At 35.5% G+C, this 17,786-nt stretch overlaps 1 long non-coding RNA gene across 2 annotated transcripts in view; it reads left to right on the top strand.

Annotated features, from left to right (window-relative positions):
• Positions 1–15,617, top strand: part of LOC141520260 (uncharacterized) — a 232,082-nt gene extending 216,465 nt beyond the window's left edge. For both annotated transcript variants that reach the window (XR_012477572.1, XR_012477573.1), the window contains 2 exons: positions 3,259–3,428; positions 15,329–15,617. This is a non-coding gene — a long non-coding RNA (uncharacterized LOC141520260). The remainder of the gene's footprint in view (positions 1–3,258; positions 3,429–15,328) is intronic.
• The last annotated feature ends 2,169 nt before the right edge of the window (positions 15,618–17,786 follow it).

Raw genomic sequence — 17,786 nt, 5'->3', positions numbered from 1 at the left:
TCCTTTTTTCAAGGATCATTATGCAATGAGTGGAAAGATTTCCTCCACTGATGCCCACTATGATCCTTTCTCTCTTTAGTAGATAATCTTTGGGAGTTTCTCTGCCCATTAAAATTTTATAATGTGGTAACAACTACACTAATGATGAGCTCTCTGAACTTAAAATGATAGATTTAGAGCTGGAATTTTATCTGATCCACTCATTTTATCGATGGGAAAATCAGGGAGGGACCAGAAAGCTAAAGAGATTTTTCTGAAGTCATACTGGCAATAGCAGAACTAGAATTTGATCCTTTTATGCCTATTCTATTGCACTACATCATTACTTCACTAAGCTAGTTTTGGATGACAGGATACTACAATGAGTTGTAATGCCTGTACTTGAAGGCTTTACAACTTATTAGGACCTGCCAGGGCTTGTGTTCCGGTGATGCCCAGAGTAACTTCCAAGGACATTCAAGAAAAACTTCAGTAAAGGATTGGTTTATGTGTCAACAACAAAGGAGAACATTTTGTATGCATGTATAATTGAGAGCTATGATAAGAATTTTTTTTCTTTTATTCCACTTAGAAGACATTTTTTATGAAAAGCCTCCTCACCAGTGAATCAGATTTTCACAGGACCACCAAGATGGTCCCAGATAGTAAATTAAGTTTTCAGCTTAATTAGCCTTTATGTACCTTACAAACAAGATACTCAATGACACGTATCTAAAAGTGGTAGAGATGACCTTAGCAACCAGGTACATAGGTGTGACCTCATTTAATGTCTCTTTTTTTCACTCATTTACTTTCCCTTTTCTTGTTAATTTTGCTGTTGTTCAGTCATGTTTGATTCTTTACCTTATTTAGGATTGTCTTGGCAAAGATACTGGAGTGTTTTGCCATTTCTTTCTCCAGCTCATTTTACAGATGAGGAAATTGAGGCAAATAAGGTTAAAGTGACATGTCCAAGGTCACAGAGTTAGTATATGAAACCAAAGAGACAGCACAAAATTCCCAAGGATATAATTCATTTCCTTCATAGGATCTATAGGAACACCCAGATAATTTTTTTTAATTCCCCATTTGCTACTTAAGCAGAGCAATTTGTGGAATTGATCAAGTCACTGCATTTCAGTTCTTCATAAGGTTGAACTAAATGACCTTCAAGGTTGGATTAAATTGACCTTCATGATCCTTTCAAGATCTAAATTTATGATTTCCATTTTTGAGTGACTAAGCTTTTTGGACTTAAACACTCAAATTATATGTGCAAAGTATATGTGAAGGAAGACACTATTTGTATTCAGAAGTATGTAAAGAATTTTTTTCATGTGTGTGTCTGTATGTGTTTAATCTCTAAGGGGGAGGGAAGAAAAAAGGAATATTACCTGATAATATTATTATATATTTTAAAAGAATAGCAAATTGTACAAGGTACATTGGCTGTTTCATATACAACCATCTTTTCCCCCTATTCTACCATTAGGGATATGTACTTGTTTTACCTCTTAAGTTCAGAATAACATAAATAAAATTTTAAAAGAGTAAATCAAATAGGATGAGACTCCTTAGGGTAGATGATCTTATAGTGTCCCAGAAAAAGCAGAATATCTTCTACCTCCTCCTTTGTCTATATGAAATGAAGGTGAAAATCAAGACAAGTGAGACTTTGTTAAGACATTGCTAAGAGAATATATTAGTGGGCTCAAAGAGTTCAAGTCACCAAATGATTTTTGAAAATAAGTAAACAAATGAATGAATGAATGAATGAATGAATGAATGAATGAATGGAGAAAGAGCAAAGAGCTGCACAGTGGGAGTTAAAGGTCCCAATTTTAAAAGAAGGAAACAGTGAAATTTATGAATTATAGACTGATAAGCAGAACCTTAGTTCTTGCCAAAATTCTAGAGCATGGTATTAAAAGGAGAATTGCTGTATATCTAAAAAAGAAGCTGTGCATACAAACAGTTTTATGGCTACATCAGACAGAGTTGAAAAATAGCTAAACAGCAACAAAAGCCAAAGAAAGAATCAGCTCAGTGACTGCTCAGATTGTTTGCATGTTTCTGTTTTACATCCTCTTCTAAGAAGTTTTCTGTTTAACTAGTTCTCTCTGTCATACTTTTAATCAATCAATCAACAAGAATTTATTAAATGACTGCTTTGTACCAGACACTGTGGATACAAAAATACAAAATAAAATAATCCCTATTTCCTCTCCTTTTCTCTTCCTTCCTTTGTCTTTCTTCTTCTTCTTCTTCTTTTTCCTCTTCTTCTCCTCCTCCTCCTCCTTCTTCTTCTCCTCCTTCTTCTCCTTCTCCTTCTTCTTCTTCTTCTTCTTCTTCTTCTTCTTCTTCTTCTTCTTTTTCTTCTTCTTCTCCTTCTCTTCCTCCTCCTTCTCCTTCTTTCCCTTCTTCTCCTTCTTCTTCTTCTCCTTCTTCTTCTTCTCTCTCCTTCTCCTCCTCCTCCTCCTTCTTCTTCTTTTTCTTCTTCTTCTTCTCTTCCTCCTCCTTCTCCTTCTTTCCCTTCTTCTCCTTCTTCTTCTTCTCTCTCCTTTTCCTCCTCCTCCTCCTCCTCCTTCTTCTTCTCCTCCTTCTCCTCCTTTGCCTTCTCCTCCTCCTTCTTTGCTTTATTCCTCTATTTCTCTCTGTCTGTTTCTGTTTCTGTCTCTCCCTCTCCCTCTCCCCTGCCCTATCCCTCTCTCATCTGTAACTCATCAAGCATAATTCAGTCCTATTATGATCAGCACAAATTTTACCTGCTCCATTTCCAACCTGGGCAAATTTGTGCCTTCTCAGACAACATAATGCCACTCATCCTGGGGACTTATATTGATGGTGAGCTTAGAGTATATACTCATTAGGCATGGCCTTCTCTAGCTCCTGAGTTCAAAACTTCCTTTAACCTCAGTCTCCACAACAAGAGGGATAGTAGATAGGTTCTATCATGTGAGTTATAAATTCTTGTGTTAAATATGTTATTCCCTGAGATTCTTTTAATAGTTTTTTTCTCGCCTGATATCATAATAGAATTTTATATTTGCTTTCAGTCTTGTGGATATTTTTTAGTTGATCAAGATAAAATGACAATGAATTCTTTCAATTTGTACTGATTTATTCTTTCTAGGGGAATTGTAAAATAGTGGTGGTTATGGGATATGCCTTATTTCCCTATTTATTTTAAATTGGCTTGTGAATGGACCAAAAGAGAATAATTAGAATTCAGAATGTGGAGAATATTTTAATCACAATATTGTCTCCATTGCCCCTTAGTTGCCAGCCAACAAACGAGAAGAAGATGGAACTTAACACATGTTCAAAGAACACATCATCAATGCTGAAGGCAGGATGTTTCAATAGATCAAGTTGTGACTGGGTCAGATCAGAAACCATTATAGGGTTCTGTCTCAAACTCTTCAACCCACTTTGCTAGGTGACCTTAGGTAAGTAACTGTAGCATTCTAAGCCCACTTTCCTTTTGTGAGGTGTAGAACAAACAGATGAATAGATCATTTTCCTCTCATCCCAGCCAAAGCGAGATAAGATCTGCTGATTTTTTTTTCAATCCTTTGCAAAGCTCTTTGTTCACATAACTTTCCAGAGCCAAGCAGAACAATGAATATTAATAAAAATTTAATTCTGCTGTTCAAAGTTCACATAAGCTTAATTCGATCCAAACAAGCGTGTTCTTCTTTACCAGAAACCTCATGACTTTCTCACTTGGCATAGAATAGTTCCTGGACCAGACTACTGAGTTGCCTCCCCCATTAAAGTAGGGTGGCTTATTATTTTTTTCCTATTGAACTGGCTTTTTAACCCAACATGATTTCAGTGGCAAACATTACCTACTGTATTTGCTGAATGACTCAGCACAAAAAGAATGTGGGTTGAAGGACCTCTCCATCAGTGACATATTGCAGCTGTACAGATGTCTCCCAACACTGCCTTCCGAAACCTGAGAGAAGGCAGATGCTTTTAAAGAGAGGCTTTGGACTGAAGTGGGATCTCTAAACTCAGTCCATAGTTCTCTTTCTCTTAGCCTGTCTACTACATACCCAGACATATCCTTGAAAATGAATATACTCTGGTCTCTCTTACCAATGGGGTCCCCTCAAGAGAAGCCAGTCTAAGACATTTTACTTTGAACTTTGAACTTTCTTAAAATTAGGTCATTCTAGGCTTCCTTCTCTGTTTATCTCCCACCAATTCAACAAACAATAGGAGGAGTCAGGGAATCATAGAATCATAGAATTCATATATATACATATATATATATATATATATATATATATATATATATATATATATGTATGTATGTATATATGACCTGAGTCATCTATTCTAACTATCTCATTTCAAAGGTAAGGCACTAAGACCTAGATTGTAGATCTGATTTATCCAAATTTATAGAAGTAAGCAGCAGAACCACAATTCTAACCTAAATCTTTTCCCTCCAAATCTAACATTTTATCTAATGAATTAGTTAAATAAGTGCAGTGAATAGAGCAATTTGCTTAAAGTCAGGAAGATATGACTTCCAATCTGCTCTCAGACACTAGTTATGTGACCTTGGGCAAGACACATAACCTCTGTCTGCCTCATTTTCCTCTACTATAAAATGAAGAATATAATTGCACCTACCTCCCAGGGTTGTTCTGAATATCACTATGTTCTGAATATGATAAATCAGTTTGCCTTATTTCCTTCATTCCAAAGTACCACTATGTTGTAATTTTCATGTTCTGGTTGCAATTTAGCTCTATTTTATCCTAAGGTGAGGAAATCATTTAATTCTAGTGTTTAGAATAAAAACTTTGAGATTAAATGGGAAAAATGATTCCCCAAAGGTTTTGCTCAAAAAAATGCAGAGTGAATGACTGGAATTGACACTTAAGAGCTGGGGAGAGGGAGGTGTTGCTTCTTAAGATCCCTATCCTTTGAATATCATCAAGCCTTTGTCAAAGTTTGTATTATGATGGTTCTAAGTCATATATATATATATACTAAACAATGAGAAATGATAGTAAGGAATGAGGAATTCTAAGAAACATGGGAAGAGTTGCATGAACCAATAGATAGCAAAATAAAAAGCAAAGGTATGATATACTCAAAAAAAGTGCCAAGATTGCTAAAAGGAAGTAGAACCAGAAGGATGAAAAACCACCAATAGCTCCTGAGACCAGATAATGAACCACCCTCTTCTCATCTGTAAAATGGGGAATTGCTAGGCAGAACACTGCATATACTGTTGAATCAGTTTGAAATCTTCATTTATTCTTCTTTGTTAGAGAAAAGCCTCAAGTTTCAGAGATGGAAAAAGGAGGCATATACAAGAGTGATGATATAAAAACAAAAGGAAACATTATGATTAAAAAAAGATACAAAACATGTCTGTGAAAGCATGTAGAAATTTTTATTAGTGCTGTTGCTATTGCTATTGTTTTTATTGTTGCAGTTGTAGTTGTTAGATTGTTGAGACTGAAATAATTCAATGGGGGTGGGATATGTGGCTATATATGCTATATACTATACTACAGCACCAACTGATACTGAGAGGAAGATGGTACAGAGAAATGATCACTAAACACTTCAGCTGAAGTCAGAAATCACTGTTCAGTTGTTTCAGTTGTGCCAGACTGTTCATGACCCTATTTAAGAGTTTCTTGGCAGAGGTACTGGAGTGCTTTGCCATTTCCTTTTCCAGTTCCTTTTATGGAGGAGGAATGGAGGCAGAGGTTTAAGTGACTTGCCCAGGGTCATACAACTATTAAGTATCTGAAGCCAGAGTTGAACTCAGGAAGAGGAATCTTTCGACATCAGGTCCAGAACTCTATCCACTGCACCATTTAGCTGAACCTGAAGTCAAAATACCTGATTTCACATTCTACTTCTGAAGTTTATCATTCTGGTAAGACAAGAAGGCAGCAAGCATTTCTTAAATACCTACCATGTGCATTTTGTTAAGCATTGGGGATACAAAGAAAGGCAAGATAGTTCCTACTCTTCAGCAACGCATAGCTGCTTTGTAGAAACATGTTATATATAAACAAGAGGGGACAACATGAGAGAACTTTATACAAACTGTATATAAGATAAATTGAAGATAATAGAAGGAAGGCAATAGAATTAAGGAGGATGGAAAAAGACTTTCTGAGAAGGTTTGATTTTAGTTGAGACTAGAAGGAAGCCAGGGAAAGCTAGAGACAGAGATGAGGAGGAATATTCTAGGTTGGGGGGTGGAGATGTCAGTGAAAATGTCCTGCGTCAAGGGGTGCAGTATCTTGCAGAAGGAACAGTGAAGAGGGCAGTGTTTCTGGATTATAGAGTCAAGTCACGTTTTTTTTCTTGAGGGAGTTGGAGAACTTGGATTTTGGGGTCTCTTACAGATCTAGGATCTATGATGCTAAAATCCAGTGAGCAGTTAGAAATGTGAGGCAGGTTATTAAATCAGCTTCAGAAACAGAGAATTTGGCACCCAGAGAACAAGAGAGCTTCAAATGGGAATGAAGGTCTGGATCAAAGGAAATGTGAGTCAACCAAGTTGAGATTCAGCATCCAAAGAATCAGAGGCAAGAAGAATGGATTTGAAGTCAATAGACCTGAGTTTAAATCTCAGATAGCTTAAGTACTTAAATGATAAGAAAAGCCTTTGTTAATAGTCTATATAATTTGGTCCTTGGTAGTGGCCTCAAAAGACTCTAAAATGCTTCTACTCTGAATTGTTGGTTGGGTTAGCCTTGTACAAAGCTTCCACAAAAGAAAATTATACTATTAGCAGTGACATGCTGGAGTCAGCTCATTATCAGCCCCTGGTAAACAAGTTACAATTGCATTGGGACTTTTTTGTACCTTTGAAATCAACAAATACTACAAATAAGAGTTTGATTCATTGTTTGGTTAATTGTCTAGAATTAAGAGAGTGATAGGACTAGCCAGTGGAGAGAGCAGCTGGCCGCCTGCAGTCAGGAAGATGTAAGTTCAAATCTGGTCTCAGACACTTACTATCTGTGTGCCCCTAAGCAAATCAATATTTGTCTTAGTTTCTTCATCTACAAAATGAACTGGAGAAGGAATGGCAAATCACCTCAGTCTCTTGGCCAAGAGAAACTTCAAGTGGGATCATGAAGAGTTCAGCTTGAATGAAATGACTGAACAACAGCAAAGTGACAGGGAAAATGTTACTAATACTATTAAATTTAAAAATCTGTCCAACATTCTTCTTTTTAGGGGGTCAATGGTTGTTAATCATTTACCAGCATGTTCCTGCTTGCTACCTATTGTTTTATACCTGAAATTCTATCATCATGGCTTTACTCTTTTAGTGCAAGGGCTGTGAACATCTAGCCTGAGGGCCGTATAAGGTCCATTGAATCATTTGGTCAGGGGCTGCCAAAGCAACCACAGGTGGGACTCAAGATTCAATAAATCTAAGAACTTTTTAGGGATGAATTAATTGTTTGATCAAATATAAGCAGGTTAATTTTTAAGTTGATAATTTTTCATGGCCTGCAAATGATATTATTAATATCCAAATGACCCTTGGCCAAAAAAAGGTTTCCCATACCTACTTTAGTGCAAAGCTTTGTTCATTCATTAAGATCATAGATTTATAGCTAGAATGGTTCTTGGAAATCACCTTATCTGATTCTCTCTTTTTTAGAAATGAAATTAAAATTCAAAGAAATTAAATGGCATATATATATATACATATACATATATGTATATATATATATATATATATATATATATATATATATATATATATATACATACATATGTATGGTCACTGGGATAGGGTTTAGATCTGTTATATCCCTGGAATGGAAAATTCCCTCAGCTAGGGCAAATTGATACCTTCTCCCAAATTTATAGAAATCTTAGTAGATTACTTAGAACACTGAGAAGTCATTAGCCAAGGCTCTCACAATTAATATGTGCCATAAGGGTCTTGAAATCAACTCCATAACCACTGTGATCCAAGCTTACCTCTCATTTTGTTCAGGTCATGCAACTAGTGTATGTCCAAGTGAATTTTAAACCCAGACCTTCTAACTCCAAGAAAGTCTAGAGTTTTGTTTTTATTTTTTTTCAAGTGCATCACAAGTCTAAAGTGTATATTCCCCCATAAAGAGTTAACACTTTTTAAATGGTTTTCTAGTTAATTAATATAATGCATTTTGGAGTCTTCCAAAGAGCACATTTTGATGAGGGAAATGTATGATTGTAGGGGAGAAGAAGGATTAGAAGAAGGTAGGGAATAAGAAGATGCAATCAAATGAGGATAAAATTGTAAATAATGAAGCAGATGGGCTAAGGATCAGCTTTTCCTACTTCATAGATTTCCTTTGGAATGGCTCTAATGACTGACTTCCTTTCCCAACAGTTGCATGTCTACCATGTCAAAGGATCTGAGAAACATTCTGTGGGCTGGGGTTCCTGCTGTTCTGCCAAATACCTCTTTGAGTTTCTAATTGGTGATTTCATGATATGTTAGATGGCATTAAAAGAAAAATATGACACAAATCATCTTCAAGTTTCTAATTTTCAAAATAGGAGAAAGAAATGCCTTGCTTATAAATACAAGGATGTATTTATAAATCACTTGTAAAACTGACAGACCATTTTTAGAAGGGGAATCATTCAAGAAAATACTGAATGACATGGCTGAATAAGAAGAGGGAGATGAACAGACTCTGAGGATGGTTTTTGTTTGCAATGGCAGCCACATTGAAAACACTCCTCATACTCATGAGGAAAGATCAGTGAAATTTGCTATTGGCAAGCACAGAACATTCTCTATTCTCCCATAAGAGCTGTGTAATTATCAAAAAATATGGTATGGAAGGAAGAAATGCTCTTGGCTCTGACTAAATGTATAATCAAATGGGATGGAAGAAAGTTCAACTCCAATGTTGTTGGAAAGGAAATATGGCAGCAGGGTTATGACTGGAAATCTGAGAGAGGGTGGGGACCAGTCTCTTCCCTATTGGGAGAATTTGGGATTTAGATTACTGACCCTGTCTTTAGAAGTTTTTAAAGAGCTGAAATACCAAAAAAAATATACTGGAAAGACATTTCCAAGAATGCAAGAAGTTGAGGGGAAAGTAATAACATGAGTTGGCTTGAGGGAATCAATAACTGTGTTGATGGGAGATGGAAGAGAAACTAGCATATAAACATTTGTTAGGTGGATGTAGAGTTTTTCTGGATAACCATAACCATTTTTAGGAATTGGAAAGAAGTTAGCTTGCACTCAAATGCTTATGAGACTAAAATATCACTGCTTTATAGTAGAAAGAAAAAAAGGGTAGGAAAAGAAATTCAGTAGAAGTAACCTGGAACAAAGGCAGTAGGGACAAGGGGCAGAGATGATTGTCTTGTGGTTGGGTTTTTTTTAAGATAGAAGAGATATATTTTTCTCTCATCTGGGCTTCAAAGTTGTTTTGTGAGGTAGAAATGCTTCGTTGAGTCTGACACAATGTGATTAAGAAAAGAAAGCTAATTTGAGGCCACCTAAAATTGTTAGGACATTTGATACTACTCAAGGGCTAATTCATCATGGTATCTTCTCTTTTTCCCCTTGGTTAGCCTGACCCTAATAGAAAACCTTGGTAAAATGAATAGTTACAAGCTATCTAAAATGAGATCCCAAAGCAAATTGTTGACTTTCAGAGTATTTTATATGGAAGTTCAGACTCAGCATACCAGGAGTGAGGTCCAACCTCCATTTGAAGATGTCCAACAATGGAAAGGCCACAGAAGGACCTGTGAGCATACTTCCAACTTTGAGATTAAGTGACATCCTGAAGTATTCTGTGCAAGTCATTGTTAGAAAACCTTTCTTTTACATTTATAGTCTCTCTGCCACTTCTACTGACTACACCTTTTTTGCCTCTTGAGACAAGAAGATCACATCTAATCAATTCTTTTATGATTTTGATATTTGATATTTGAATAAATCTATCAAGTATTTTTTTAACTTTTTCTTCTAGAATCCCAACATCCCCAATTTCTTCAAGCAAGTCTGGGGTGGCATTATTTCAGGTTCTGTCACCATATCGTTCTCCCTTGTCTAGAAGTGTTCTAGAGTTTCAGAGTCCTACCTAAATTCAATTTTACCTAAACTGTGATACTGAAAACTGAACACAATTTTCCATATATAGGGTCAAATAAGTTTTTTTGGCCCTTATGGCATTCTATTGACTAATTGGGCTTGCAGTCCACTAAAAACTCAAGATGTTTATCACATGAATTTCTGCCTAGTCACAAACCACTTGACCCTATAATCATAAAGCTTCTCTTTTTTTGTACCGAATGTAGGATTTTACATTTATCATCTATTATATTTCACCTAGTAGATTATGTTCATTTTCTAATCTGTCAAAATCTTTTGGGGTCTCATCTCATTAGTGAATGCTATCTCCCAACTTGGCAAGTTTGATAAACATGTTCAGTATGGCTTCATTCATTAATCTATAATCTAGGTCTAAAGACAAATTGATAGGTCACATCTTTTACATCAAAATCATTTTATTAAATGACTATTCTAAGGGTTCAGATATTTTTCAACAGTTCTAAATACAATTATTATAGTTATCTTTTCGATAATTCTTCAATTTGTTCATACAACTAAAATGAAGACTTCATCTAATTCTTTGCAAAGTCCAAGTGTATCTGAGCTAATCCACCAAGCCATATGCAAATTAGAAAAAAAAATTCTATTAGTCTGACATTGCCTGTTTTTGATGAAACCATCTACTTTTTATTGAACGCTGTTTTCTTTTCTCAGTGCTCACAAAATACCTTTTAATAATATGTTCTAAAACCTTTCCAGAAGCAAATAGGCTGCCCTCCATGAAAATCCAGCAAAGTGAGTACTAGGTCAATATGCTATGGTTTTTCTGTTTTAGAGGAATAAAGAAATAAATCATTGCTCTAGGTTCCTATTTTTCTGCTTTCTCCTCATCAGTCTTACATTCTTGTTTTGTCCCCTAGGACTTCTTCCTCCACATGAATCTTGTGCCTACCTAAGAAAAGAGGCAGTCATGCTCATTCTCACCTTTGTAATTTTACTCTTATTTATCCCCTATCTACAATCCTTTCAATTCAATTCAATGATAACCTATTAAATATATGATATATACTGTATTGTTATTGAATTGTTTCAGTTGTATTGGACCATCTATGAACCTATTTAGGAGTTTCTTGGCAAAAATATTGGAATAGTTTGCCATTTTCTTCTTCAGTTCATGTTACAGATGAAGTAATTGAGGCAAACAAGTTGAAGTGACTTGGCAAGAGTCACACAGCTAGGAAGGGTCTGGGGTCAAAGCTGAACTCAGGAAAATGAGTCTTTCAGTCTAGGCTCAGACTCTATTCACTTTGCCACAAGGCAAAATCTAAGAGAGATTTCTTCCTGAGAGACTGCCTTCCTTAAAGGAGCTTACCTCCTACTCTCCTATATATAGCCTGTGTAAATTTTATTTATTTGTCCTAGAAGACTCAGATGAAGTTCCAGCTATAGTCTCAATTCCATTCATTCTTCCCCAATCTCTATATCCCTTTTCCTAATTCCTTTCCTGAGATTATCAGCATCATGCAAGTCTTGCTTTATTAATTTCCTTAATATTATAGTTACCTCCACTAAAAAATCGAATTACAATAGTCATAAAACATTTCCTTCTGTACCTCATAACATAACTGTCATACTCCTCATTCCACATATATAAATCTCTTGTCCTCAGTTAGAAAGTAAGTTCTCTGGGGCAAGGATGATGATTTTTATGCTAGTAGACTTTGTGCTGCTGTTACATTGTAGGTACACAGTAGGCATTCAGTTAGTAGTTATCTGATGATTGTTTAAGGGGAGCATCTTTCTTGGATGGTGGATGTTCCTACATTTTCTAGGGCTACCTCTTCTTATTTCTTGGGTGATTTGCTTCTTTCATTTCCATGAATGCCTTCCTCTGCCTTCTATCTCCTCTTCCTATTAGATACAAGCAGTATTCTGTTATTTAATCCTCACTTATTGTCTAATTCTAATTTATTGTTTGAAGTCAAAGGAACTAAGTCTAAATTATGGTCCATGTGGCAATGAGTAAATAAATTTATTCCTAATGTTTTAAATTTCCTGATTAGTAAAATGAAATATTGGGATTAGAGATTCTAAATACTTTTTTGGTGATTTATGGACTCCCTTGGCAATTAATGGAGTCTAAGGATTTCTTCTTAGAATAATGCTCTTAAATACATAAAATAAAATATTCAAGGTTACAAAGGAAAGCCATTATTATAAAACAAATATATTTCAATATATTTTTAAGATATTTAAGATATAGATGTATATGTGTGTATATATTTACATACATATACACATATATGTATGCATATATTTTTACATTCATGGACCTTCTGCAATCTATCCATAGAAACTTTAGGGGTACAAATCCCAGGTTACAAACCCCTGGACAAGATGACCTTCTAGTTGGAAAGCTTTCATCCTTTTTGCAGAAGACTTTGAGAAGTGGTGAGAGACCAAACATTCCAATCATGCTATTGTCTATTCATAACTTCATTTCATCAGACTATTCAAAGGCTGATGAATATGCTCTTAAGAAGAAAGTGTATCTTTCCCAAAAAATATGCTTATACTTTACATATGTCTCAACCTTAGACATTCATTTTAAGGGTTTATAAATAAAATTATTCCTACTCTGGGCATTTAGTGAAGGGAGGATTCTTCATATAGGTATCATCAAACAAAGCTAGCTATGTGCTATTTCTAAGCCATATTTCATGTTAATTATAGTTTGGTTGGTTGGTTGATTGTTGTTTGCCTGAATGATTTTGCAGAACAGAGTAGACCCAGCTCCAGGTAAACATTTTGCCTCAAAATTTTTTGGACACATCCCCTTCTCAGGATTATCACTAGGGACATTTATTAGTTAGGGTAAAGGGATACAGTATTCTGGGTTTCTTTCAAACTGAGCAATGGCCCTAACATGAGCCTAAAAGCAATGTCATCAGTTCAGAGCAGCAGAGTCAGCTTATTAGTGGACTTAACTTAGAAATCAATGATTCGGGTGCAAAATTCTTGATTATAAGGGAAAGGAGGTAAGGCCAATACTTTGGAATCTGCATATATCACAGCTTACTTATTGAAGACAAGTATAAGCCTTTGAAGTAACTTCTTAATTGGTTCCATAGCAAACCACCTGTCCTCTAGCCTCCACCTTCAGATCCCCCATCTTCCACTCTGGGTTCTGATTGATGAGCATTACCTTATCTTACCCAGGCCCAAACCCATTACAGTATTCCCTGTCTCGCTCTCATGCATTCCTATTCTCAACTTTCCAATTCTTATCTCTGAAAATAGTAATCAGATGAATACTACCATTCCATGTAAGGACACATTAACTGCCTGATTACTCATTATTCTCTTTGACTTTTCCATCTTTTTTAAAATTCAATTTTATTTAATTTTTAGGTTTACATTATCTCCTTCCCACTTCCATCTCCTCCCATTTCCCTTGAGAGAGCAAAAATTAACACAACAATGCAAAAAACTTATTACAAAAATGTATAGTAAAGCAAAAAAAAATTCTGTATTGGGCCATGTCTGACTTTTCCTCTCAAAGACTCCTGTTTGACAACAACACCCAAAATACCATGTCTATCCCTATTAAAAGTAATGTTCTTTGAGGGCAGGTACTATTTTGCTTACATGCATTTATATCCCTAGCACTTAGTACAATAGTTGGCACAATAAAAAATGCTTAAAATGCTTTTTTTCTAGCTATCTATCTACTCTCACTCATTCAACTATGCATAACTACTTCAATAGGAATAAAAAAGACTAAAGGAGTTTAATTTGGTGAAAGCTGACAAAGATAGGACCATGTAAGAGAAATTTTATCTCTACAGTTCCTTCTTATTGCTTGTCATAGAATTCCTGGCTTCCTTCATGAACCAGATAACATCTTTTGTAAGATGCCTTAGTTTTCCCCCTTAGATGATAAGGTTATTATGATATCTTTTTTTCTAAGGTTGTCTAACATCTAACCTTAATGTATCCTATATACTCCTATGTAACTTTTTTTCTCTCTCTCAATAGAGAGAAATAGAGACTCTTTGAGGGAAGAGTCTAAAAGCCATTTGTTTTGTTTCCCTAAGGCTTAGCACAAAGCCTAGAACTTAGTAAGAACTTTAAAATATTTGTTGATTGATTTAATAATTTATGATGTTAAATCAATCAACATATTGGATGTCCCTTATGACTGGAAAGCTGTTCTGCTCACTTTTGCTTCTAATTTTCAGTCCAGCATTCTCTGAACACATGTGCTTTAAGTTTAAGATACTGACACCATAGTTGGTGATCTAGAATTGAGAGATCTCAGGCATATAATAAGAATGAACTTGTTTCCCTAAATGAATTAAGGCTTCTTTACTTTTCAGGGCCTGTGCCCTATCTAGTATTCCAATCATTGTGAAAATTTTGATGCCCTATTCCCTAGTTTTCAATATGCAAACTTTTGAATAAAGTTATAGCAGAAGTACTTTTCTCTTGTTTTTTAAAAATTCAGATGTTGAGTAAATAGCTTGATAAATCCTTCAGATTATGTTTTTGTGGTTTAGTCATTTTAATTGTATAACTCTTTGTAATCTCATTTGGATTTTCTTGACAAAGATATTAGAGAGTTTTACCATTTCTTTCTCCAGTTCATTTTACAGATGAAGAACTGAGGTAAATAGGGCTAGATGTGTCTGACACAGCTAGAAGTGTCTGTAGCTCGATTTGAACTCAGGTCTTCCAACTCCAGTCTCAGCAAGCTTCATTCACTTTCCACCTAGTTGATCCTCTTTGGAATATGTATGTATGTATGTAAATATGTATGTGTTATATATATATATATATATATATATATATATATACATATATATGTATATATATATATATATATATATATATATGTGCATGTGTGCATGTATATAAACAACTGAAAAAAGTAGGGATAGGTTGGAGTGAAAAACATTTCTAGAACTCTCTTAGTTCCTAAAGAAGTAGTCTTCTAGTATGCTTGGTCTTCACAGTCAGTCAACAGGAATTTATTAAGAATTCCTAATATCCCAGGTACTGTGCCAAACATTGAGAATGATGAAAAACAATATAATACCTGCCCTCAACTAGATTACAATCTAATGGGGAAGACTGCTTATAAATAAATTGATGCTTGTTGTTGTTCAGTTGTTATTGGTGTTTTCAATTGTTTCCAGTTATTTGTTTCCCCATTTGGCATTTTCTTTTCAGAGATACTGAAGTAATTTGCCATTTCCTTCTCCACAGACAAGATGTATAAAGGAAAAATGGACAGCAACCTCAGAGGGAACGTGCTGATCACTGAAGAGACATGGAAAATTTCTTGCAGAAAATGGGACTTCAGTTGAAACTTAAAGCACATGTGTTCAGAGAATGCTGGACTGAAAATTAGAAGCAAAAGTGAGCAGAACAGCTTTCCAGTCATAAGGGACATCCAGTGTCAAGACACAAAGATGGGAGATTTAATTATATTGTTAATGAACTTCAAATAGACCAGCATAGGTAGGATGTAGAGAATAAATATACTTTAGAAAAATCACCTTGGTATCTGAATGAGTGGGTTAGAGAGGAGAGAGACTTGTGAGGGATGTGGTGGGCCATTTGAAAAAGCTATTGCAATAGTTTAGGTGTGAGGAAATAAGACCATAGAATAGATACTGGTTCTGAGGTGAACCTGCTGCACTCAGTGCAGCATTCTTTGAACACATGCCCTCTGTTCAGTACAAAGATATCCTCTAAACACAATATTTCTATGAAATTCCTAGTCATCCCTGCCTCTCTTGCTTCCCTTTTTGCTCTCCACTGAATATCTCTGCTTACCTAGTTCAAATGCTTCCTGAGACTACCAAAACCCTACCCAATCCAGGTTAAATAATGTTTCCTCTTTTTCCTATGCTAAGAAAAAAGGGGGAAAATTCTATGAGCCTCCAGGTTTTCAGTGAGGTTCATATCTCTTAATTTCAGGAAGACTTTAGGACTCAGGTCTATTCTGGGGGAGATTTCTAATACTTCAATATAATCAAAGTTCCATTTGTTTTTGAAAGAAAGAAATAGCAGTCTAAAAGAAGGAGATCTGGACAATGTCTTGGAGACTTTGGACTTAACCTGGTACATCTGGGTTGTTTTGATCCATATAGAAGTCTTTTCATCAACAGAACATTGGAGAGGAATCTGACCTTTTAAAAAGAATTACAAGCACCCAAGTTCAATGCCAAGAAATTATAGAGATGGAAAAATTGGAGTAATCATGTATACTAGGAAGAGATTAATATATTTGGTATGTAAATCAACTATTGTGAGCTAATTCCTCATGTGGGAAAAGCATCCTGATTCCTGTAGAAGGTGGGTGAGAAACAATGTGACTGCTATCCCAGAAAAAAAGTGGGGGGGAATGTTTATTCATAGATTATTCATTCCTGATTTCTGGCTGTTTTCCCTTGCTGAGGTAGGAGAATGGGTTTGGGTGGGGGAGGGACCCTTAAGTGACAATGGAGGGCAACAGAGACAAATGCACTTAGTCTGAGATCAAAGATGGACAAGCTAGTCCAGGAAGGCAGTAAAGATGGGGTAATGTTTCTGCATTATATAACATTCATGGAACTGAGGATTGAACTTAGGAGGTGGTTTGTGTAAACACAGTGGCTGGTAAAGGAGCTCTTGGGCTCAGCATGAGATATTTCCTTGATGAGTAGTATGAAGGTCTGGTTTGTATTTAAATGTCTCCACCATCCTAGAATACTGGAAATGAGCTTACACAGAAAACCCATGTGGATATTGAATGTCTGGACAGTGTGTGAGGCTTCTCATCTCAGTGGCTCACATTTTCATTCTAAAGATTTTAAGGTTAAGACACAACTATAACTTATTAATGGATAAGAAATTGGTGATTCAATTTTGGTAGAGAAAGATCAATTTTTTAAGCAAAGATAAAGGGAAAAATATTTAGGTTGGAAACATCACAAATCTTAGTTTATTTTCTGACAATCTCATCAGAAAGTCTGTCCCTTCCATTTCCTAAAGTAAATGAATGAATTTTTTAAATTACTATTCCCAAAAATGCTTCTTAGAGGTGGTGTTCATAGATTTGATAAGAGTGGGGGTGGGGGGAGAGGAGCAGAAGGAAGGGGAAAAAAGAGAGAGGAAATGGAAAAACAATGTGGGACTAAGACTAAAACCCTGGACTTTGAGTCAGAATGAACCAGATTGAAATTCTACCTTTAAATCTTCCATTTTTGTGACCAGTTTGTTAACCTTTCAGAACCTTGGTTTCCTCCTAAGTGACATGGAGGATAAAAGAAGGGAATAAACATTTAAATAGTGCCTACTATGTGCCAGACACTTTTATCAATATTATCTTATTTGATCCTCTTAGCAACCCTGTAAGATGGGTGGCATAGATCTGTTATGAAGTTCCAGTCATGTATGTAAAAGGTTTTGCAAACTTAGAAGTCCTGTGCAAATTTGACTTATCATCATCATCATTTCAAAGTATAACAACTAAATTCCTTGAATAAGTTTTTTTTTATTTCCTACTAATCACAAATGTTTTATTTGTGAGTAAGTTCATATCCTTTATATACCACAGTTAGTTTGTCCCAAATCAAGATAGTCACAAAGCTAAATAATCTAGTCAAGCAATTGATTATTTGGGCCATACAATGCCTGTTTACTGACTTTCAAAAAGCTCATTATTCTCCTGTTTTGG

Source organism: Macrotis lagotis, chromosome 4 (assembly GCF_037893015.1).
Source record: "Macrotis lagotis isolate mMagLag1 chromosome 4, bilby.v1.9.chrom.fasta, whole genome shotgun sequence".
NCBI classification, from domain to species: domain Eukaryota; kingdom Metazoa; phylum Chordata; class Mammalia; order Peramelemorphia; family Peramelidae; genus Macrotis; species Macrotis lagotis.
This window is presented reverse-complemented; position numbering and strand designations above follow the sequence as displayed.